The sequence below is a fragment of the Drosophila arizonae genome, chromosome 4, assembly GCF_054131065.1.
Source record: "Drosophila arizonae isolate 15081-1271.41 chromosome 4, UAZ_ARI_1.0, whole genome shotgun sequence".
Classification (NCBI taxonomy): domain Eukaryota; kingdom Metazoa; phylum Arthropoda; class Insecta; order Diptera; family Drosophilidae; genus Drosophila; species Drosophila arizonae.
The window spans coordinates 7,247,267-7,271,107 of record NC_142924.1 but is presented as its reverse complement, the minus strand read 5'-3'; the positions used below and the strand labels follow the sequence as shown (position 1 = coordinate 7,271,107).

The window sequence follows — 23,841 nt, the reverse complement described above, 5'->3', positions numbered from 1 at the left end:
CAGGTGGGGCTGCACTGCGCCTTGTCTGTAATGGAAAAGCTATTAACGGCTTGTCATAACAAGCTACTCGTTGTGTATCGCTGCCTATACCGGGTTGGCCACTTTGCTGTTATTGTTTTCGATTTACGGCACATAAATCATTAGCTTAATTGATAACCCAACGCTATTTACGATGACACAAATTAGAATTTGTGCGAACAGTTTATGGAGCCCGTTCGACCGCTGACATACAGTGCGCCGCGCCCAGAGAGAGACTTGAGGCTGGATGTGCTAATGGAACAGCATCAGAAGGCCTACAACGTTTACAGAAATTTTCCATCATCGCGGTAACGTTTTTGGAAGCTTTCCGAAAGATCTCGCACAATTTTCATAGCCGTGTGTTTATCACGTTTTCCAATTCTACAATGGAAGATTTTCAATTCAGCGAGAACCCAACCACGCACTAACTCAATGAAATAAAATTTATATATTTATAAAAATATATATGTATTGTATGTCTATATCATCATTAAAGTACAAAAAGCGACAAATCATAAAAAGAAAAAAATAAACTGAATTTATAATCAGCGTTCACAAATTGCCTTTATCAAACACTCAACCAGCCAAGCCAACCACAATGCACATTTTTAGTGGAGCTCGGCCGACTTTGCGGATCACGCGCAGATCGTGTGGCAAACGGCAGCACGTGAAGCCAGCACAGACGAAGGTCGCGTGACAATAACATAATTCGTATGAGCACAGCCACACGCACACGCACACACACACACACTCGCACACACGCACACATTGCCACATACTATCATCAGTTGAGGTTGAGCTAGTGATAAGCGAGCGAGCGACTAGCGCAATATCACAATTTGCTTTTTATAGCCACCAATCAGGCAGCGCGTTCGCTTTGGGACTTGCGATCGGGCGTACGCCCTGATAACAAGGTCCAATTCTACTCTAATCAAGCAGCAGTACAGCCAAGCAATGGTGAAGGCTGCTTTCAATAATAATACTATTGTTGAAGAAAATCATGGAAAAGTTGGACATATGCGAAACGTTATTATAGGGAATTGCAAAGCAACTTGTGCTGAGGCTGTGAAAGATAATATAAGGCTGAGAGAATAAACGAAAAGTCTTAAAAATGATAATTCAAGAATATATCAAACGTTTCCCATGATGAAAAATATATATGTTGAAATTAAGGACTCAGAGAATATTATACAGAACATTGAAAGCAGAGGAAAGGATAAGTCTTATGAAGAAAAAACCATCGCCAATTAACAAGGAACTTAACTTAAATATGCCAAGATCTTCGAATGAACCAAGAAGTTATTGTTGTTGTTGAGCTTAGCTTGAGGATAAATATGAATATTATAGCAAATACAGTTGAACTATAATATTAGCACTATATTACTAATATAAATATGAATATTATAGCACATATCGGGCTGTTTTCTATAAAATTAGTATGAAGACAAATACAAATATAAATATTATGGCAAATGCTGCTCGTATCTCCATAATAATAATATTTATCCTTCTGTTAAGACAAAGCTTTCAGTTTGCAAGCTAAATAATGACTATTAATAAATGAGATTTAAATATAGTTTAATGCCATCTAGCTAATCTAGAACCAACATTGCCTGAGGATAATCGCAACTAACCGAGCTTTGTTGAAATTTCGCTTTCAGCAATTTCGCTTACATATTTCCGAGCTCTATTTGACACATGGAGAGTAACTAGGTTTCGTTGTCGCACAGATAGGTCTATCTCACAGAGTCTCTAGCACATCAAGTGCGCCTGCACGTATATTCAGAACTATATACATATGAACAGTGCCTGCAAACGAACCAACAAACAAACAAATAAAATTTTTGACGCTATGGAAATTTACCCAAACGAAACGCTGACAGAAATCGCGTCGCCAGAGCAATCAAATCAAGCAAACAAGTGCGATACACTGTGTATATATATATATTTATTTATATATATATATATAGTTCGCATAGTCGCATCTAGTCACATGGACCGATTGCCCCCCATCCGAGAAAATAGTTGTAGTTGTAGATGCAACAGTTCGTGCTGTAAACAGTGTCACGATTCTCATTCCTCATTAGCTGCCGATCAACAGATCTCACAGATCTCTTAACTAAGGTCTGGAACCTGAACTAGGATTGAGTTGAATAGAACCAGAACCAGTTTATCTATTATATAGTCTGGTTGTATTTGTTTTTATAATGCCATTGACGTCAAACCAAAATGGTTCATCCAAAAGAATTGAAACGGAATTCGCGAAAACAAAGCAACAACAACAAAAAAGTCTCGGGATTTTAAGTCGCCTGTCTGGCAGCCCGTTTAGCCAGGTGATCAACGGCCGGACTGGAAGAGTACTTCTATAAACTATCTAGCATTTTACTACCTTAATACCCTTATAAATATTTATGATATTACACAAATTGATTACTATTCTATATACTTGCTAGTGCGCTAGAAATGAGAGCATATCGGTTTTGCAGACTGTTTGATCGTCTCTATTGAAGCTAGACTCTTGATATGGAATATATATGTAATCGTGTGTGAACTCTTCGGATAATATAACCCAATTTTCTTCGATAAGCCCACTAAAGGCGTGGCAGATCAGTAAAGATAGAGTCTATCGTAGTTTTCAGAGCGAGGATCGACTACCTTTCATCTAGGTAGTATATGAAACTTTAGGTATAATATTTGTAATCAATCATGCTCTCTTTTGAGCCCTGAGCAAGTATCATGTAGTTGATAAGATCGCTCTTACATCGCTTTTACTAGTTTCATTTACATATTTATGATAAATACCATACAATATTTTAAGTCGCTAAACGTAAAGCGAAGGGCGTCGATTTGTCGCTTCAAAGTGAGGAATAAATTCAATTCAAATACATATGAAAAGCATATACATTTATAAATCTACATGGTATATGTATGTATGTATGTGTTGTGATTTTAAAACAAAATGAAAAACTTGATGAGTGTTTATGAATATTCATTGGCGCCTCAAAATACTTGTTGTATTCGCTTAGCAGTTCTTGTTGTTGTTGTTGTTGGGTTTACCTGCGTCATTCAGTTTGGTGTTACTGGCCTACATTTTCGATCATTATGATGATTGTTGTTAAAGAATTCAAGGAATGTACGCGACAATTTTATTGATCAAATTAGATTTAGAATTAGAAACAATTAGATAAGTATATATATGTCAGAATCAGTATTGAATGAATAGAGAGAGGATATATTAGATATGTGAATTGAGATAAATAATAGAAACTACAAATATATATTACAATTGCTGGCGAACTTGATCTTTAGATGGAATAAATAAATTGAAGTAAGATGAAAAGTTTTCCCTTTGTTTTTTGACTTGAATTTGCTCGTAGGCCTAGGAATAGGCCTAATCAACGCAGTCCGAGCCCAAGCAATGGAGAACCTTCTAGAAACCGTATTTTTTGTCCGATTCCAATTCATTTGCGATTACAAACCAAATCCCAGCAAAACAGCAACGCTGAAGGCCGGAAGTTTTTGGTAAACTAAAAACAGAATTTGTTTTGAATTTTCAGTCTAAATTTACCTATATCAAATACTCGGTAGATATAATCGAAGCGAACCAGAGTTAATGGAATTAGAGAATCAGATTTTGGGTCAGGAAGTTGATAAGAACTGTAAACTGAATTTGTTTTGCTTCTGCTGCGGAAAGTTGACTATATAAACAGCAAAACAAAAATCTAATTGATTAAATAGTTTTCTATATATACATATATAGTTTCCAAATGAGATCAATAACTGTAAATAGATAAGAAACTCAGGCATAAAAAAAGCGAAGCACGTAAAGTCTTCGCGATCGCTCTATATGTTATATATGCATCTCCATACATATGTATGTAGAGCCCATTCAATTCACTTGAAGTTAACCAACTAATGCTAAATATTCGCAAGTATTCAATGCCCGAAAACTCCATAAAATTGCTTTTCGCAGCGAAATAAATAACCCGCACTGAAATTTGTCTGGCGCATATTAAAATCGAGACGAGAACCAGTTGGGCCGTACAAATGTGGACAACAACAACAATTTTGTGCTTTATGGGGTATGTCGCGTGCATTTTTAAAAATATATAATATAATATATATTTTAGGAGAGCGAGCGTATTTGTGTGTAAATATTTGTCAGAGGTTCGGTAGAGAGAAGGAACAGGGAACAAAATGTATATATATATGTATGTATATATATGTATATGTGTATGTATGTATTTGAAACTCGTTTCGTGCCGTTGCGTTTATTAATCTTAATGAATGTTAAACACTTTTATCAGAGAGGAATAGCAACAGGCGTCGGTGGTGCTGGCGGTTGTGCTGGCGGTGGTGTTGTCGGCACAGCACGCGTCATTTAAAATATGCCCGTGTAAAAGAAGCGCACAGCATTTACGTCAATAGCAGCATATCGTAGTGCGCAGAGAAGAAGGCGTTGCCCAGGCCGCCAGGTGAGGTACAGATACTTTATTAATTTGATATAAATACATACATACACACACACATACATACAGATGCACGTTTCAGCTGCTGCCTGTCGTCTGCCATGTCTTTATCACACACACACACGCACACACACGATCTTGTCAATATTTGCTAGTCACTTGCTTGTTTGCCTTATTGCAAAACAGCGGAGCAGCGCACTTGTTTAGGAGTCGTTGACGCTGACATCGTTGACACGCACCGCTGCTCGAGACCCCTGGGCACAAATCGTACCCCTATATATAGATATACCACATATATATATATATATATATCTATATGTCAATATTGACTTTGAGACTAGGTGAGATATTACTCATACGCCTGGCTGGCGCGCCTTTGCATTAGATATTGCAGCTAATTAGTGAACTCTGCTGTGTAAACAGTCGGGACAGTAGTTGGAAAGTAGTTCACACCTGCCCTAATCGCCAGCCGTGTGGACTTACGTGGAAATCAAGGCCATTTGCATAAATGGCCACTGAAAATAAGTCTGACAGAGGCAGAAACTGAGGCAGAGACCGAGGCAGAGTCACTGCAACTGCAACTGCAACAGCAACAGCAGCCAGTGCCTGTCTCTGTTGTCTCTCTGTCTCCGTCTCTGTCTCTGGCTGGGTTGGGGCTGGCCTGTGTCTGACAACGATCCCAATCGCGCACAGCTTGCCTGGCCACTGCCTTGTATTGAGTTGTTATGGCCAACGCCTTTGTTTGCCCTGCTTTGTCGTTGTCAGCGTCGTGTGCGGCTGCCGCTGCTGCTGCCGCTGCTGCTGCCGCTGCTGCTGCTGGAAGAAGCCGGTTGGGCCTAAATAAACAACAGGCCCAGACACTGGAACTGAAAGTGGATGCACAGTGATACCAAAACAGACTAAAAATGGTGTGTTTGTTGCTAAATCACAAAGTCACCAAACGAATTGAGGCAATTATAGAAAGAAAATATATGGATAAAGTTATGGAATATTTACAGAAATACATCAGATCTATAAAGAAAACTTAAAGGTGTGAATAAACATTTCAAAATAAAATATACTCACATATTGCATACATATTTAAAAAAAAAAATTAATTAAATTTTTAAAAATATGTATATATATCTACTTAAGTACTTAATAAAAATCAGATTGAATGTAAATTTAACTTACAATAATTATAAACAATATTTTAATATTTTTTAAAAACCTCTTTTTATTTATAAAACAAACATTTAGTTGTTTATTCATCACATAAAAAAAATTAAATTCTTATCGTGCAGCAGCTCAAATACATTTGTATGCAATTCTCGTTAGGCCAACTGAACGAATTTTTTTTTTTTTTTATATCAGAAGGAGGATCCGGCTTTGATGCCCAAGTATTATAATTCGTTTTGTTATTGTTTCTGAATCACTTTTGCATGTCGCATTGCGGAAAGTCCCAACAAATTTAACAAAAATTCAACATAACAATCTAAGTAAATAAATACAATAAATAAATAAAGTAAGATAAAAATATTTACAAATATTTTTTCTAATAATATTTAATAATATAATAATTAATTTATAATTATTAATTTATAATTATTATAATTTATAATTTTTTCTACCATTATTATTATAATATAAAAACTATGCAACTTTACATAAACTGTGCAACTTTAGCTACAGTAAACTTTCGCTTAGGCGACACGGTACTTGAAGACGCCATTGCTGATGCTGCAGCAGCTTCAGCTATTGTTGTTTTTGTTGCATGAGCAGCTGCCTGGTCCAGCAGCAAATTGTTCAATTACAAAAGGCTGCTTGGACTGTTGCTGTCGCTGGTTGTTGCTGTTGCTGCTGCTGTAGGTTGCTGCAATTTGCATTCATGGCGAATCAAAGCGAGGCCCTGGCCCTACATCCTGGCTTGCAATGCTCAAAGCTCGCCTTGCAACTCATAATTGCCAGCGACTTGTTGCACGTTAAGCAAGTTAACACCCCACAGCTGTTGCAGCTGCTGTTGCTGTCGCTGCTGCTGCGGTTGCTGCTGCGGTTGCTGCTGTTGTTGCAGCAAGTTTAATTATTTTGCAAGTTGAATAATGGCCGCTGCATTAAAATTGCATTAAATTTCACATTGATTTCTGTCGCTGCCTTTAAGCATGGCTGCCAGCAAAATGGCCAGAGATATATATATAGATATAGTTATACCTATATATATTAGGCATATTTAGTGCACCTGGACAATATCATCATCATCGATAAGTTGCAATAGATAGCCAGTTGGCTGCGTCAATCAATTAGCAAGGCAATTGCTATAGTTAGCTGGCGTAGGGTATATCGAACAGTTAGGTAGGGTATGGTTAATATTTGGGTTGGCAACAGACGGCAGACGATAGACGATTTACGACAAACGATCGATCGATGATGATAGCCTTGCCTTTGTTGTTTTTGCTGTCGCTGCAATTGTTACAATCGCTGTAATTGTTATTGTTGTTGTTGTTGCTGTGACTTTTATTTGCCTCGCGCCTTAAGCTAATTATAGATGGAGCACGGCACAAGCTTTGCCCCCAACACACACACACACACACACACGCACATACACATACGTGGTTACGACTACGTACGATCGTTCCGACGGCCTACGTGATTGTGTCTGTGTCACACGACTAGCTGATTGTCGCCCGCCCACCGCAAGCAACCCACCCACCCTTTTGGCTGATAAGCACAAAACAGCAACAACAACAATAACAACAGCACTTGACTCGCAGCGAGTACAACAGAATAATTATTGATAAAAGCAAAAACAGGCAACCCGAACGCTGTTGTACAGTGTACACACTGTACATGTTGCAAACAACAGGCGGCGAAAAATATACAACAAATTCATGGAAAATTTTTTCAACAACGCATGTGTATGTGTGTGCGTGTGTGTTGGTGTGTGGGTGTATGAATAGCAGCCACTGTTGCCGTAGCCGAGCATTCGTCATGGCACACGCAAAATGTCAAGCCCCAGCTAGATAAAACTAAAAAACAACACCAATAATCAACACCCCCGCCCCCAAACCCTTAGCTGATAAGCGTTACGTTCCGCTGTCGCCATATAATCATGAGCACGAGTTTTGAATCTTATGATTAGGGTGGGTAGGCAACAGGTGGGGCAGCTAGGTAAATTTCAGCTGAAAGAAGGAGTTGGCGGTCACGCATTCACATTTTGCTACTTTTCGTTTTATTTGATTTGTTGTACTACTTAATTGTCGTTGTTGTAGTTGTTGTTGTTGTTGTTATGGCACTCGTGCTTATCGTGCTCAATTTTCGCAAGTGTTATTGACTTTGGGCTATGGTCGAGTGGGCTCGGCTATGAATGCGATAGATAACCAAGCGATGGCACCAACTGTTGGCTTAGCACTCAACTCTAACGAGCTAACGAGTGAGAAAATGCAAATGATCTCCAGGTATAGCACATATGAATGCATGTTAGCCATATAGGAAACGGAGAATATCTTTAAAAATCTCAAAATATTTACACATACATATATGTATCTCAATTTCATTTGGTATACTGAAGGAATCGATGGGTAAACAATTAAGCATTGTGATTTTCATAGTCATTGGCATTGTGTCGCTGTTATTGTCATTTTCATTAACATTATCATTATCATTGGTATTTGTCATTACCATTGTTATTGCCATATTTATTGTTATTATGATTTTCTCAGTGTCAATCTTCATAATCACAGTCATTGTCATTGTTATTGTTATCGATATTTTCATTAGCATTACCATTGTCTTCGTCATCATTATTATAATTGCTGTTTACATTATCATTGTACAATTATCATAATTATTCTTATAAGCCACAAGAATCGTTCCCCGAAATGATGACAGAAATATTCCTGTCTTATAGAATTCAGCTTCCAGGTATTGCTAGCTATTAATTATTGATAGTCATTAATGAGGAAAAAACAAGTTGTTTACTAACAAATCTCTTAACTTTCCATAGAATCTTCCACAAAATGATTGACTCAGAGTGCCAACTATCTTTTCCTGTTTTTCTCACTTCCACAAAGAGATAAATGAAACCCCATTTAGACCTTAACTAGACCTTCGCTAAGACGCAGTATACAAGGCGACAAACTGTCAGGTAGCAGCGTAGTAACCGTTATCATTAATTTCCTATCAATAAGTAGCCAAGTAGCTGGTATACCACTCAGCTAGATGATAAACCCCTCAAAGAATCAACTTGGACAGCAGAAGCCCGCTAGAGCCCAAAGTTCAATTATGTATATGTATGCCAATAAAATAAATAATAATTGATATATAGGAACGGAAAACTGCCAGAGGCCCACAATTGTGTTGATTAGCGAGCCGCAATATAAAATATTAATAATCCAAATTAGCTAAAAATAAACCATCAATCATAGTAGTAAAATGCGACTTAATCTAATCACATCTGAAACAGCACGGCGTCTAGGTAAACAAACTACTCAGTCTGATCATTGACCAGGCGCTGCCCATAAAGATCCGTGTGTCGTGCCCACATATATACCTAATAGCGCCCAATAATAACCAAACACAAATTTTCAGAGCTGCGAAAAAAAAAAAAACACACACACACACACATACACACACACACACACATACACACACACTTGAACACTTTAACGCCTTATCGCAATGAAATTGACATGTTGACCTTAATAGAGCACACGGCATAAGCGCTTTGGGGTTCAGACTGGCCCAGTGCCAAAATGTCAGACCCATAACCTTGCGAGGCTAGGTTCCGCTATTGTAAGGTGCTGCACAGTGAGGCAAACAGTCAGACAAGCTAATGAAATATTCATTCTTAATATTAGCATATGATTCACATCAAATGCTTTTACTAGAGATTTAGTATAGAACAGCTGAACATCAATCTTAGAATATTCCAGAAGCCAAACTTATTCCGTTTCAAATCAAATAGAAATTTCAAGTGCCCACGCTTCACTGTACGTCGTTCAAGCTGAATGCTTCCGCATAGAGTACCAGGCGCTGATAAGTAGCTAATGGGTAAATAGGGAAGTTGACCCTTGCGTCTAGCGGTCGGACATCTCGCGGCATAGGAAGTTGGGGTGACAAAGCTCGAGGCCCGAGTGCTTTCGACTGCAGCCCATTGCCATAGAGCTGAGATAAGTTTATTATTATTCCGAGAATACGACTGGGTTACTCTACACTTGCCGCATGGGGCTTAGTCAGATAAATATAGAACAAACAGCTGTCCGGAACCAGTTAGTGCACTGATCAGTCTCAAGCCAACAATGGATTCATGCGAATTGTTATTCCTGCTAAACGGAAATGCTTTTCCAGCTGTTGAAAATTTCTTGAAGTAAGTGAATGCAGCCGCCGTTCCGTTTCAGACCCTGGGGGGCCCGACGGCGGCGGCGACATTTTAACAGCGACTTATAAAAAATACACTAATAAATAATTATGAAAGAAAAAACCATTAAGCAAACAGAAGTTAGACTCAACTGACTGTGAAATACTCGTTTATACTAAATTAAATATGGGTGAACCTTATATAAGTCTTTAGGTTTGCAGTCTCTAGTCTCTAGTTTTTAGTTTCTAGTCTCTAGTCTCTAGTCTCTAGTCTCTAGTCTCTAGTCTCTAGTCTCTAGTCTCTAGTCTCTAGTCTCTAGTCTCTAGTTTCTAGCCTCTAGCCTCTAGTCTCTAGTCTCTAGTCTCTAGTTTCTAGTCTCTCGTCTCTAGTCTCTAGTCTATAACTTTCATGCGATAGCCTTAGTTCCAAGCCTCCTGCTTCAATTCACGTTTCACATTCAGCCAGCAGACAGATCGATCGTCTAGCAATCTAAACATTGCACAAAACCAATATACTCTGCTGTCAATTCGTATAAAAAGCAGCCGTTGAAATGCGCAGACGCTTTGATTTATGGTGTGCTGTGAATGTGAGTTGTATTTTTGGATTTTGATGGGTTTCTATCGATGCTGCGCTTGACCTTTGGCTAAAATAAGCCGCGTCTGGCCCGGCACATGCACACACGAGCACACACAGATACACACACTCACACACATGCATACACAGAGACAATCGAACAGCTAAAGCTGTTAATAATGATTACTTTAACGAATCTCGAATCACCAACTGACTGATTGACTCATTGACTGATTGACGGACTGCCGGACTGACCGTCACAATCGGCACGAGCGGGCAGCACGAGCAACATGCTCAATTGCCACTACAGCTCCTCGTGTTGCCCGCTGATTGCAGGCGCGCCTCTGTCGCCCCGTTTGATAATCATCTCGTGCGTCAGCAAAGCCCCAACGTTCGACACTCTAGACGCTGGACAGGGGCACGGGAATGGGCCTGTGTTTGGGGCCAGAGACCCATCAACTGCCTATAGGATGTACTTTTTGCATGGCTCACCCAATGCCACAGCAAATGCCTCAGCAATGAAAAGCATATTTACACTTTGAATACACTAGACAACAAAACAAGTAGAAATTAATACCAGAATATAAAGAGAATTAAGAGACTGCCAAATGGGAACTTGACAATAATTGCACTGCCGATGATAGAGTTATCTCTATATCAACTAAATCCAAACTAATGAATACTTTTAAATGTTTTTTCACTCCCCTCCTTTGCCAAAAAACAATGGCATAAAAACTAACTCTAGATGAGTTTTAAAGATATTTATCAAAATAGGAAATTAAAGCCGATTAAAATATGCTGTTTGACTTTATGTTTCAATTCCTAAGTGCTTGAAATTATTCACCAATACATAATACTCGATTAGATTATAATGTATGTATGGAGGTAATTTACTTTCCATTGCAAACAAAATCATTTTAATAGAATGTGCATGAAATTTTTTCTTTAATTGGACTTTTCTTGCAGATTATCAGTTCTTCTGTCAGTCTATCAGTCAGTTTATCGTTCACTCAGACTATCATATTAATTGCTCACTCCATTCATCGATTAGTCAATCAGACAGTCAGTTCTTCAATCAGTCAATTGGTCAATCATTTAACACATACGTACTTCAGTCGTTCTATTGCTCAAGCAGTCAAGCAATCAGTTCCACAATCCGATTATCAATCCATCAGTTCATTATTCAGTCAGTGCATCATTCAGTCATCGGTTCATCAATCCACCATTTAGCCGGTTCACAGTTCAATCAGTTAATCAATCAGGCAGTCCATTCATTTAGTCAGTCAGACCAGCAGTCCATCACTGCGTCAGTCAGTCAGTCAGTCAGTCAAGTCGTCAACTCGTCAGTCACATACTATCAGTAATTCAGTAATCGGCAGTCATTTCGTTCAATCGATTAGTCGATCAATCTATTGATCACCCACTATCGTACCCCACTATCGAAACCCACTCTCGCACTCAACCGGCAAAACAACAAACTATTCTATATATAGAAAGTTACCTAGTTATGTTGGACACTGCCATCACATGTTCATATGATTCTCACTTGAGTTTACCATCCAAAATTTCTTGGTATGCGAGCTGTTTCTAATATATAGGCGCACTGCCACTGGGCGCTGATTATTTTTATTCTCTTTTCATTTCTTTTCTTTTCTTCCTTTTTGTTTTCAGTATTTGAATTTGTTCTTCTTCTTTTGTGTTGATGTTATTGTTGAACGGCGCTCGCTTTGTGGCTACATTCGTACATTCTAATTAAGCACGCCATTATGCTCCATTAACCCCCGGGGGCCAGCCGGAATCCAAGCAGAAGCCAACGAGCCACACACAAATCCGTCGATCGATCGAGGCAAGGCAAAGCAAAAAGCAACGAGACGTTGAGTTGCGTTTTCGCGATCAACTGCACGTCGCCCTGTTTTGCAAATAAGTCACAATTGTTGTTATTGTTGTTGTTGTTGTTGTTCGCTGTTTACTATTGGCTACCCATATTGGCGCTGACGCTGACCGCGGCACGTGCCGTTCAATCTGTGAACGACTTCTCAGTCGCCGCCCCCGCCGCAGACGCTTCGCTATTGACTTTTGCTCAGCCTCACACATGCACATGTATGTATAGACATACATATATATGAACATATGTATGTAGATGCCGAATAAACACAATGTTAATTGGACAATCTGCAATTGCTGGCTCTTTTATAAATAATTTAAGAGTTTTTATTTATAACTAATTTCCAATCAATTCTGAGCGCGTGTCAGTTGTTGTGAAATTTCTTTTTCCTGCTCGGTTTTCTTTTTTCTTGCACTGCTGTTTATCGTCTTTCGCGCCTCCATTTACGTAAGTTCGAATAGTGTTTCGCACACGTGAACGTGTGTGTGTGTGCTCGTGTGTGTGTGCGTCTGTGTGAGTGAGTTATGTAAGCGTTGCATTGACTTTGAATCCCGCATTGCGCATAAGTTGACAGTCTGCAATTTCGCTCAAAAAAAAACTTTTGCGTGTGTGAAGCAGTTATCGATCCCAATGAATATGCCCTACGTCGGCTCGGGCTAAAACGAAAACGAAAATACTGGAAACTACTCAAGCCACAATGCAGCATGAGGCAGCTAATGAAAGCAATAACAATTAGATTGAAAACAAGTTAGGAAATAATTCATTAAAATTTAATTGACATGTTGATTGCTCAAAATGGCAATTCTAATGTATATACTAATATACTAATAATAATAATAATAATAATAATAATAATAATAATAATAATAATAGTAGTAATAATAATAATAATAATAATAATAATAATAATAATAAATAATAATATTTATACCAATTAGTAGTCATACAATACTACTCATAATGTTAATGATATTTAATCCAATATTCATACTAATTATAATAATAATGAAAATAATACCTTACTAAAAATACTATTGATAATATCATAGATGCATTCTAATGCCAATTTTAATTCTAATAAGAACAATAATGCTGATACCAATACTGATGCTTGAAAAAATACTAATCTAATTACAATATAAGGCTCACATGCATATGAATACCCGTAGCAATACTTATACTAATTATAATACTAATACTCATAGAAATGAGCATACAACTTACGTTGCTAATGACTAGTTAATAACAATGTGAATATTAATACTAATATTAAAATTTATACTATTGCCAAGAGATGTGCTACTACTAGCAGTCATACTTAAATTATTTATACGACTGATGACTAATAGTAATACTAATGCCACTCAAAGTACTATTTAGAATTTAATTTTATAAATCATTTGTTGGCACCTGTTTAATCCCCTATATTGACAGGCCCCTGAAAGCATGGTAAGTGCTTTCAAATTCGTCATTATACGGTTATCCCCAACTGAAAAAGTCGCTTCATATTTCCAGTCGCATGACGGGTTCAATAAATTCTTTACGTAAAAAAAAAAAGTGTAAATGAAACATATTTAGAACAGCGTGACACAGTCTTATGCTTATGTAAGAAAGTCAACTGAATCTGCATGTTATAACATTTAAGAGGGATGGGGTAAGGAACAGAAGTATGTGGGTTACGCAAGCGAACCTAAATAAAAAAAAAATAAATAAATATAAATAAAAAAAAAAATATCGAAAAATTGAACAGTTGATATTTTGAAAAAATTTGCTTTTGTTTACGTTTTTTGCACTGCAATGTTTGCGCAAGAACGTGCTGCGTTTTGTGCATGTGTGTGTGTGTGTGTGTGTGTGAGTGGACACAACAAAGACAACACCTTCAACACTGACAGCAATAAAAAATGGCCAATAACTTGGGATGGGTAATGAATCGTAATGACCAAAACGTGCCACGATTTAAGTCTTCAGCAAATTTTATTTTATTTTTTTCCCTATTTTTTTTTTTTTTTGCATTTATTTTTATTGTAGCGTATTCTAACCGAAACTCATCTCTAGCTTTGATACATTGGGGTATATAAAATAGAACACACACACACACACACACTTACACATCGACACACTGCTACATGTGTCTCTATATCCAACGTAAATATATTGTATTTAGTTTGATTTATGAGGCTTTTTATCAGAGAACTGCCTGTTGTTTGCACGGGGGGAAACCCTAATCAGAGCGTGTGCAAATAGCAACACGGACACCTGTTGCCGGACGGACGGAGTGGCGGCGGGAAGGTCGATTGGCGGTAGCTTTGACTCCAACATCAATCAGACACCCACGCGAGCCACATGCTGCACTAATTGACAGAACGTTAGCGTCAAATTGGAGCCCAGCGTGACAGTCGTGCGGTATTTGCTTGAAATACAGTGGAGATTGGCTATAGAGGACTGGCTTACGTTCGTAGCAAAGGATTTGGGATAGGATATATTTTAATCTTTCATTATTTGACTGATATAAGATAAGCTTATATAACCAGACACTAGAGATTGGCTAAAGATTATATAGAGAGCCTATTTAAATGAGGAGATTTCGATATATAGAAGTTTTATGTTACATTCATAAACTTTTTATAGCTGGACTGACATCTACTTTAAGTACAGTTCACACCGACTGGGAACAACCTTTACATATCACAAAGTTTAATTTATAAAACATAATTGCAAAATCTTACTTAAAACTTGATTTGATTATAGTGAAAACCCAGATGAAAGAGTTAATTCACTTAGCTTCCATAATACTAATCGTCATCTAGCTCCAAATACAACAGGTCTCATGCGATACACAAATCAAATTCCAATCTCAACCCGGATCCACTTTACTAAATCGCTTAAAGAGTAGAACTAATCTCTCTCTCTCTTTCTGTTGTTCTTTTTACATTTCAAAAGACCTTGTAGCGGTACCTACATATATATGTATAACAATTTTGTATAAGAGCAGAAATTTATACTAATTTCCCCATAGTTTGAGAGAAGAAGTCTCATATATATTTGAGAACATTCTAAATGGAATCCTAAAACAAAAAGAGTCAAAACGGTAGCTGGGTTAGTTTAGTGACTCGCATTTACATTCAGCATTTGCATAATGTCTAATAGAATACACATTTGCCATCGAGTCAAGTACAACTGTATCTACATACATACATACATACATACATACATATAGCTAACGCCAAATAGATACAAATACTATTATGTGTATAATATATGGAGCTTGCTGGGAATGTCGCCGCGAATTCCGCGGAATATAAAAAGCCACAATGAGCCGTGTGAATTCAGCTGCTGCTGCAGTCGCGTGGACAATGACAATCTATGACAAAAGCGCCGACGCTACGCTACGCGACGCGGCGCGACAGCCAAAGCGCCGACTGCGCTGCCGGCGGCTCACGCGCTGCCAATTGCTCCCAATGGCGCGTGTGTGGCTTAAAGTGCTCTGCCGCCGCCCGCCGTCGCTGACGCTAACTGGTTTTGTTGTTGTTGCTATTGTTGTTTTTTTGTTCAATTCATCGTGTGCTCTCAGTTGGCTTTATTTTATTTTCTTTTCTCTTTTTTTTTTCTTATTGCTACCTTCCATTTTATACACTATGCAGGGTATTATATATTGATCGTAAAGTGTGCCGGGCATTAAAAGCTGACATATCCAAATTCATTTAGTATATATCACAGCTTGAGTAGACATGCGCGTCTAATTGTGGCTCTAGAGTCCAGTCCAGTCATACGATTTTGCGTAGGCTCGTCTTTTTGTGCAGCAAATGTGTCAGTGGGCATTTCTATATATTGTATATCTCTATTGTGAATCACTCTGTAATGTAATTCTAGTCTGAGCAAAAATCATTTTTATTATTAAATTATGAGTCCAACCACGCTCCCCACACACAGTGTCCAAAGTCTCTTTAACTGAAGCATTAGATTACGAAAGAGTAGCCTTTACTTAGCATCATGAATTAGCAAAGATTCTAGAAGGTTTCATCATACTCGTGGTTCGAAGTCTTTTCCTGATTTACCGAACACCCGTTGAGCAGAAGATTATAGCTGAGATGTTTAAGTGCAGCCAATCTTTAAAATTGAGAGATACGTATATAGATTTTTTTCATTTTCATTAAATTCAATAGTCAATAGTTTTGTAGACAGTTTAAAGAAAATAATATAATAACTAGTTATTCTATAACAGCAAAAATGTTTGGAAAAAATCGACTTTTTGTTTTTTTTTTTTTTTTTTCAGTCTTAACTTTTCTGATATCTCAGAGCTTCTTCCAATTGAACTGCTCTTAAGACAAGCTAAAAATGATCTTCATCAACTCTTATAAAGCTGCATCCAACAGAGCATCTAAAGTTCGTCTTGCATGGCTAGTTTAAGTCTTTCTCGTTTTATAATCTTTAGCTTTTAACTCTTTGTTGTTATTGTTTTTTGCACACGCGCGAGACGCGTCTGCCGTCTAGCCGAAGTACAAAAACAAATTTAGCTATTTATGCTTGTTGCTGTTTGCTGTTGCTTTTGTTGTTGTTGTTGTTGTTGTTGTATTTGGCTTTCTTTTCATTATGGGAATTTCCAGTCAGCGTCTAGCGCACTTAATGTGGTTTCTAAGCTTTGATGCTGCGGTCTAACTTTTTGAATGTTTAGCCAGACGAAAACCTCAAGCTAAGTTTCGAATTAATTTGAGTTAGAATTCCATTGACAAATGGCGCCACATTTTGACAAAAATTAATTTGTTTTCATTGTTTTTTTTTTGTCTACCTATGCCAAATTTATTTGCTGATTTAGTGTGCTTGAATAAATTATAAATTAAATGCGAATCGAGCTAATCTGTTAGCTAGACATATTCAGAGATGTAAATAATTCGCTCCCTCTCGCTCTAACTCTCACTCTTTCTCTGTAGTTCCTGTTTAGCTGGATCACTTAAGCTATTCGTACTTTTTTATGCAAACTGCATTGGATCAACTTGTTGCCATGATTCACTGTAGAGTGCATAGTTCCATTGCTGACAGGCATCAATTAGAATTGAATCTGTTTAAAGTTCAGCGCGAACTACTTATTTAAGACACATTTCCCTGTGACGAGGCCGTGACTCAGCCGATTGTTTGTGATTACTATTATAGTATAAAATCCTGAAGTGACATTCACAAATGAATTTAAACGCAGATTTCTGATGAAACGCTGTTCGCAGTGAATGGTTGAGTCATGCGGCTCATCTATTTAGTTATCCCCGGAATTTTTAGCCAATTTCGTTAATATGAAAAATGTGGAGGTGAAATTTCTTTGATTGCGTCAACGTTTTGCGCCATAAATGACGTCGTTAATGTACTTTGGCACCTGATACACGAGCCGTGGCCGTTGCTTCCACATCGATGACGATGCCTCTATGGGGTTGATAAGCAGCCTCAGACCGGGCCAGACAATCAGTCATAACGAGCGGGCGTCTTATCAAAACTATGTACATATATACACATATATATGCGCATATACATATTTACACATGTGCAAAGACTTGGATCGCATGGTGAAATAATGCAGCGCACGTAGACGCCTTTGCCTTTGACTTTGCCTTCGTTCTGCGTTCTTCGTTCTGCGTTCTTCTTTCTGCTTTCTGCGTTCTGCGTTCTTTGCTTTGACTAACACAAACACTCACTGTCGAGCTGTAGGAGTACGTGTTTTTTTGGTTATCATCAGGCATGGGTTCTCTGTTATCAGCTTTTTAGTCAACCTAGCAGTAGCTACTGCCGCCGTCGCCGCCGCTGCTGCTGCTGCCGCCGTGCTGCTGTTTCTACCCCGCCTTGGCCCTTAGCCAGGGCTAGTAAGTATAGCAAATATCTCTATATGGGTCAGCGCAACTTTCGATTAGAATATTTTTACTTTGACGTCAGCCGGCGTGCCGGAACTTCTGGACATCATACGATGCATGCATACGAGCTATATATATGTATATGTATGTGTATGTATGTCTTTATATGTACATATAGTTCTATTAATTGTATTAAATGCGTCGAGTTGCCTACTTAGTTTTTAGATAAGATCTGATGACCGATTGTATGGCATGTTGCGAAATTTCTCAGGGGCTCGACTCATTTCCTGATGCACATGTACTTCATAAAATTCATATATATATATATAGACATGGATATTGTTACGCATTCCACAATTAATTTCCACGTATATTATAATTATAGCACTGCACGAGACGGCTGTGCTGATGTGATTTTTAAAAGGAATTTCCGTTGCAACTTGACTGTTGTGGTATGGACCCCCTACTATATATAAGGTAATTTGATTTAAATATTAAAGCCAGCTGCATATTTCTTGGAACAAGAATCAATTGCTGATTGACGCAATCTCATTTACACAATAAAAGCATTTGTTCTTTTGATTGCGCAGGTGTCCAAGCACTCGACTAGGAGATACCCTGCTCAAAGTGATGTCTACAAAATTTACGAGATTTATTTAATTTAATTTAATTTTGTATTTATTTTTAGTCTACTATAATTTAGTTTAAATAGTGTTCTTTAGTTCAATTTTTTATTTGATGATTTTTTCATTTATTGATTTTATAATTTTTTGTTTGCATTTTTAAAAATATTCCTTTTTATTACTATTTTGTTTTCAGTTATATTTATTTTTAGTTAAATTTTTACTAACTTTTTAATAAATTTAATGCAAACATAAATTTTGTTAGTATTTTTTTTTTTTATTTATTTATATTTTGAATATTCCCATTATCTTTCTTTTATATTACGAACATAAAAACTGTATCTAAGCATTCAAGTTAGATTATAGTTTTATAGTTCTCATCCAATCAACCTTCATATCAAAGCTGAATCAATTTTTATATCTGATGTCATTTTGGCGAATGGCATTTCCTTCACACTTGATGACGTTAACGAAGAACTTATCACTTGATTACGTACGCCTTTCTATCGATAATGATCGATCATTGTAATTAGGCCTGCATAATGAGCATTAGCCGATGACTTTAAATGTCATTGAAGCGCTTAAGTGGTTAAATATAGAAACAAAATCCAAAAATAAATTGTAATTTCCAAGGAAACGAACCAAACAAGTTGAGCTAGGTTAAAAATAGGTAACAAATAATGCCCCAATATGAATAGACACCTATGCGTGAGTAGCTCGATATCATAATTAAATCTTATCAGGTGTTAAGAGATCTAAATATGTTTAACGCTATGCGAGATCCGAAAGGTAAATAATGACGACTAATGGTCTGGAAACTTGGAAACTTTTATTTTTGTACTTTTCCATGGGTCTAACGAAATTAGACCAAGTATTAAATGGTTTCTGGTCTCATTTCCAGAGCTAAAACTTCCATTGTGAGCCAGCCAAGCAGACATGATCACGACTAATCGACTATGGTGAGTCGGGGATCTTAAGAGACCTCTTGAATTGCTGAAGAGACTGGCCGCAGGGCTCTAGATTTGCTGCTGCTGCTGCTGATGCATAAATATTATTTTTGGCTTTTGAGCCGGAGACAATGAATATAGCAACGTTTGCTATATAAATAAACAGTGCCAAAAATATAACAAATAACAAAGAGATTGGGCAAGATTGATGTCGTTGTTGATCTTGCTTCATTTTTTCTAAACTTTTTTCCGTTACTTTTTTTTCAAATCTATTTTTATACTCCTTTATCAAGGCAAAGAGGAGTATATAGGTTTTGTTAAATTTATATACTATTGGTCTCATATCAGATGCTCGTAGAGTTAAGAGAAGAAGAGTTTTAAATCGATTGAAATATATCGATTATTTTGGCTTACGAGCGAGTATTATGCAGTCAGTGTGGTCGGACGTTCTAACTTGTTTTCTTTATGAAATAACACCAAAGCGTGCCCCCAGTCAAGTTTTCGTTATTGTTAATTAATATCTTTTATTTTTATGTGCTGAAATAAGCCATATTGTTGTCAGATATATACAATACATACATATGTGGTTGAGTAGTCACTATTTTGATCATCAAACTCGAATGGCCATAGCGAGACGCAGACACAAAAAAAAAGAAGAAAAAAATTTGCATTACAAATTTGCACCCAGAAAGCTGTTGATATATAAAGAAAAAAGTCACCTTGCATGGAATTTCGCTGTGGCGCGAGAAAAGGAATAAAAAGGTTGGCGTGATAACTCACAAAACAATAAAACCGAGATTTAAATAAATATATCTACACACGCATACACATGCATAATACATAAATAAATAAACAAATATGTTTGCGTGAATGCTGAATAGATTGAACCACTGTTTGTCATTTCTGTTAGCTCTCTGGTATTTTTTCTGGCGAAACGAATTCGACAAACAGTTGTGGAGCCGGTCAGAAGGGGTGAAGGGGGGAGTTGGCGAGTGGCTGACGCACAGAAAAAAAAAATACCCCGTAAATCAGTTGAAAATAACTGGAATCTCTTGTTTGTTTGCATTTTGTCCGGGGCCACAGAATTAAACAGTAGCCCTAACGCCAAATCAAACAAAATTGCGACTGTCAAAAAAAAAAAAAAAGAAAATATATATGTATATGTAGAAAAATAAACAAAATTTATAGATAAAGAGGAATTTGACTAGCAAAACAAGTTAACACGGAGATCCCCAAAAAAGACAGCCTGAGAAACTATTTTGTTTTGTTTTTGTTTTATATAATTGGAGAAAGAACCATGCAAAGGTTGCCAATTAATCTAGCTAGCTGTCTATCCGTCCATATTTATATGATACGAAAGCATTCTACTTCTTGCCTGACCAGATGTCACAAACTAGTTGGAGCGTCTGGCTAGACATCAGCTGATCAGTGATCAACTAACTGGAGATCGTTTGACTACGGATAACCTAAACAGCGATAGTCCTATTTGAGATCAGATAAGTAGGGATCACCGTAAATCTAGGCTGACCGGATCAACTAAGCAGAGATCGATCTTAATAGAGATCATCTGAGTCAAGATCGCTAGACTAGGGATAGTCTGATTTGAGATCACGCAAGAAAATATCATAATCTCTCTACTTTTCTTATATAATATATACATATACATATATATAATATATTTGGGATTCCTCAACACATGCAACCTTTGCCTTTTGTTAAAGACAATCGAAATGAAAGTATTCATTTGAATGTCATTCGATATTAGGAATGTGAATAAATTTCTTAAGATACGCTATATTAATGATTGTATAGATTGTATAGATAGTCAAAAGAATATACACAAAATTTCGAGTCATCCAAATTAAGAGATTCCTGTCAATCTCAAGCATCTGCATCTGTTAGAAATGTAAGTAAAGTATTTGCATTCAATGAATAAACGATCATTCGAATTCAAAAATGGCCCATTTCAGACTCAATTCAATTTTTTTTGGCAAAAATAAACGTGATGTAAGCTCAAGTCGTTTTTGACAATTTTGTAGAAATCTTGACTGTTTCAAGATCTGAGCTCACTTGTTCACTTTGAGCGCGTTTGAAACTCATAATTTATGTATTCCATTATTGGGAAGTATTTCAAGCCTCAAGAGATATAAGATCTTCGAAAATCAATTCAAGCTGAAATTAAAACAGTTGTTGTACGGAGAGTAATAGAGCATATATGAACTTTTAAATTCTCATCTGCCTCTTTCCCCTGCTCCTCCAAAAATCCTTATATGCATTACATTACTATTTTTTCAAAATACTTATAAGTTCAGATACATTATATATAATTTCTTTTCGAAATCAAATCTAAAAATATAATATAGTTTCATATACCAAAATCTATAAAAACTTCTTGAGTCAAATTATTGATATGCCCCATCTAACTATTATTTCTTTGGCTTAAGTCTTAGCATGACTTTAGTTCTGTTTTATTATAAATAGAAAAAAAGTGGAAAAAAGTTGTATATAGCAGCCATAGCATCTGCTGAACTAACGATATTTGTTTTGCTAACTGCGTACGCTTCAAGGTCTCGCAAGGTCGTTATATTGACAAATACCTGGTATACACATACATATGTATGTTGCATGTGTGTATATACGAATACATGTATGTATAAACAGATATATTTTTATAGTATATAATTTTCGTTTCGCGTCCAGTGACCCAGTTGATGGATGTGCTGTTGCTGTCGCTGCTTTGTATCAGTTTAGCTGGTTAGTTGACTCCCCCTGGGAGTGCCCCAGCGCAGACGTATAAATGTAACGGCGCACGCGGCGTATGCGCAACGCAGCCGACCAACCCACAAGGCGCGCTCATTGTGAACCAACAGCAGCAGCAGCGACAACAAAAAAGAGCTCAGCCGGAACTTTGAGAGCAATAACAACAAGCAAGCAGACTTTGAACGCTATCTGGAACTGTAGCTGTGACTGTGACTGTGACTCGGACTGTGGCTGTGTGGCTGTGTGGCTGGCGCTGCCAGCGTCTGTGTTTAGCGTGTGGTGCGGGTGGTGCGACGTTCGCTGGCTGCAGCTACCTCTGAAAGCGAAACAGCTTTGTTTTTGTTTCAGTGTATTGTGCTTGTGTGCATGATGCCGCTGAACTTGAACCGGCCGCGTTCAAGGCCAGACACGTATGTGTGTGTGTGTGTTTGTGTGCGATACATGTGAGTGCACACTGTGTAGTACAGCAATTGGGGTATGCTGAGCTATTCAAGTTAGCTCCTTAGCCAAAAGCGTGAAGCTGTTTTGTTTATAGTCTAAATTTATATCTAAATTTAATGTGCTCCTTGTTAATGAGGAATTTTTTGAAGAATTTTTACTCTAGATCAATGAATGAAATGAAATATTTGTGTTTGATAGTTTTGGAATAGACTATGGGGTATGATGTGCTATTAGGCAGCTTGATATAGATAACAACTTTAATATAGATAAATCAAAACCAAGAAAATATATAACTTATATATTATGTATTTTTATATTTTTTGAAAATATTGCTTTGAATACCACTAAATGCCTAATAATGAGCTATTATAGCAGCTTGCTCAATAGCTCTTTACAAAATCAAGCTGTTTTCTTTGTAGTAATAAAATGTCACATCTTTGCCTAATTTATCTAAATTTTTAAATATTTTTAGAGTATATTCCCATTGTAGTACAGCAACTGAGCTTTGATGTGCTACACAATCGAGATGTTAGGCAACTCCAAAGACAACTATTCTTTTTTTTTTTTTAATATTTTGTAATATCAAAAACTAGATACTTCTTTATCAGAATGAATATTATGACACACTTACACCACCAACGCACATATCAATACATTTTCCATCAGCTCTGGCACCACTGTGCATTGTGTTGTTAGTTAGTACAATAAGGTTAGCGATGATATTTATGATTAGGCGCACATATTGCAGCGCATACAAATTGCGACTAATTAGCATGTTTAGCTCGCCCAATCAATCAAAGCCTCCACACAAAATTCAAAACAATGCAAAAGCAAATGTTGTTTTTACTTCATTTATTGTTGTTTTTTGTTTTTGGCCAAAGACCAGGTAGAAATGGTGAAGTCCGTCTGATGCAACGACATTTGGCCTAAAGGTACTCGAAACTTTTGCGACTTAGGCCCAA

The 23,841-nt window shown here is 37.2% G+C and overlaps 1 long non-coding RNA gene across 5 annotated transcripts; it reads left to right on the top strand.

The window, feature by feature from the left end:
• The first annotated feature begins 1,758 nt into the window (after nt 1-1,758).
• Nucleotides 1,759-18,987, top strand: LOC108614762 (uncharacterized). 5 transcript variants are annotated; one of them, XR_016269595.1, is made up of 6 exons: nt 1,759-4,100; nt 4,149-4,255; nt 4,326-4,493; nt 12,064-12,492; nt 18,494-18,585; nt 18,699-18,987. It is a non-coding gene; the product is annotated as an uncharacterized LOC108614762 (long non-coding RNA). The 5 variants fall into 5 exon arrangements; XR_016269591.1 differs by lacking the exon at nt 12,064-12,492 and having other exon boundaries at nt 1,821-4,100; nt 4,326-4,498; XR_016269593.1 differs by lacking the exon at nt 12,064-12,492 and having other exon boundaries at nt 1,823-4,100.
• The last annotated feature ends 4,854 nt before the right edge of the window (nt 18,988-23,841 follow it).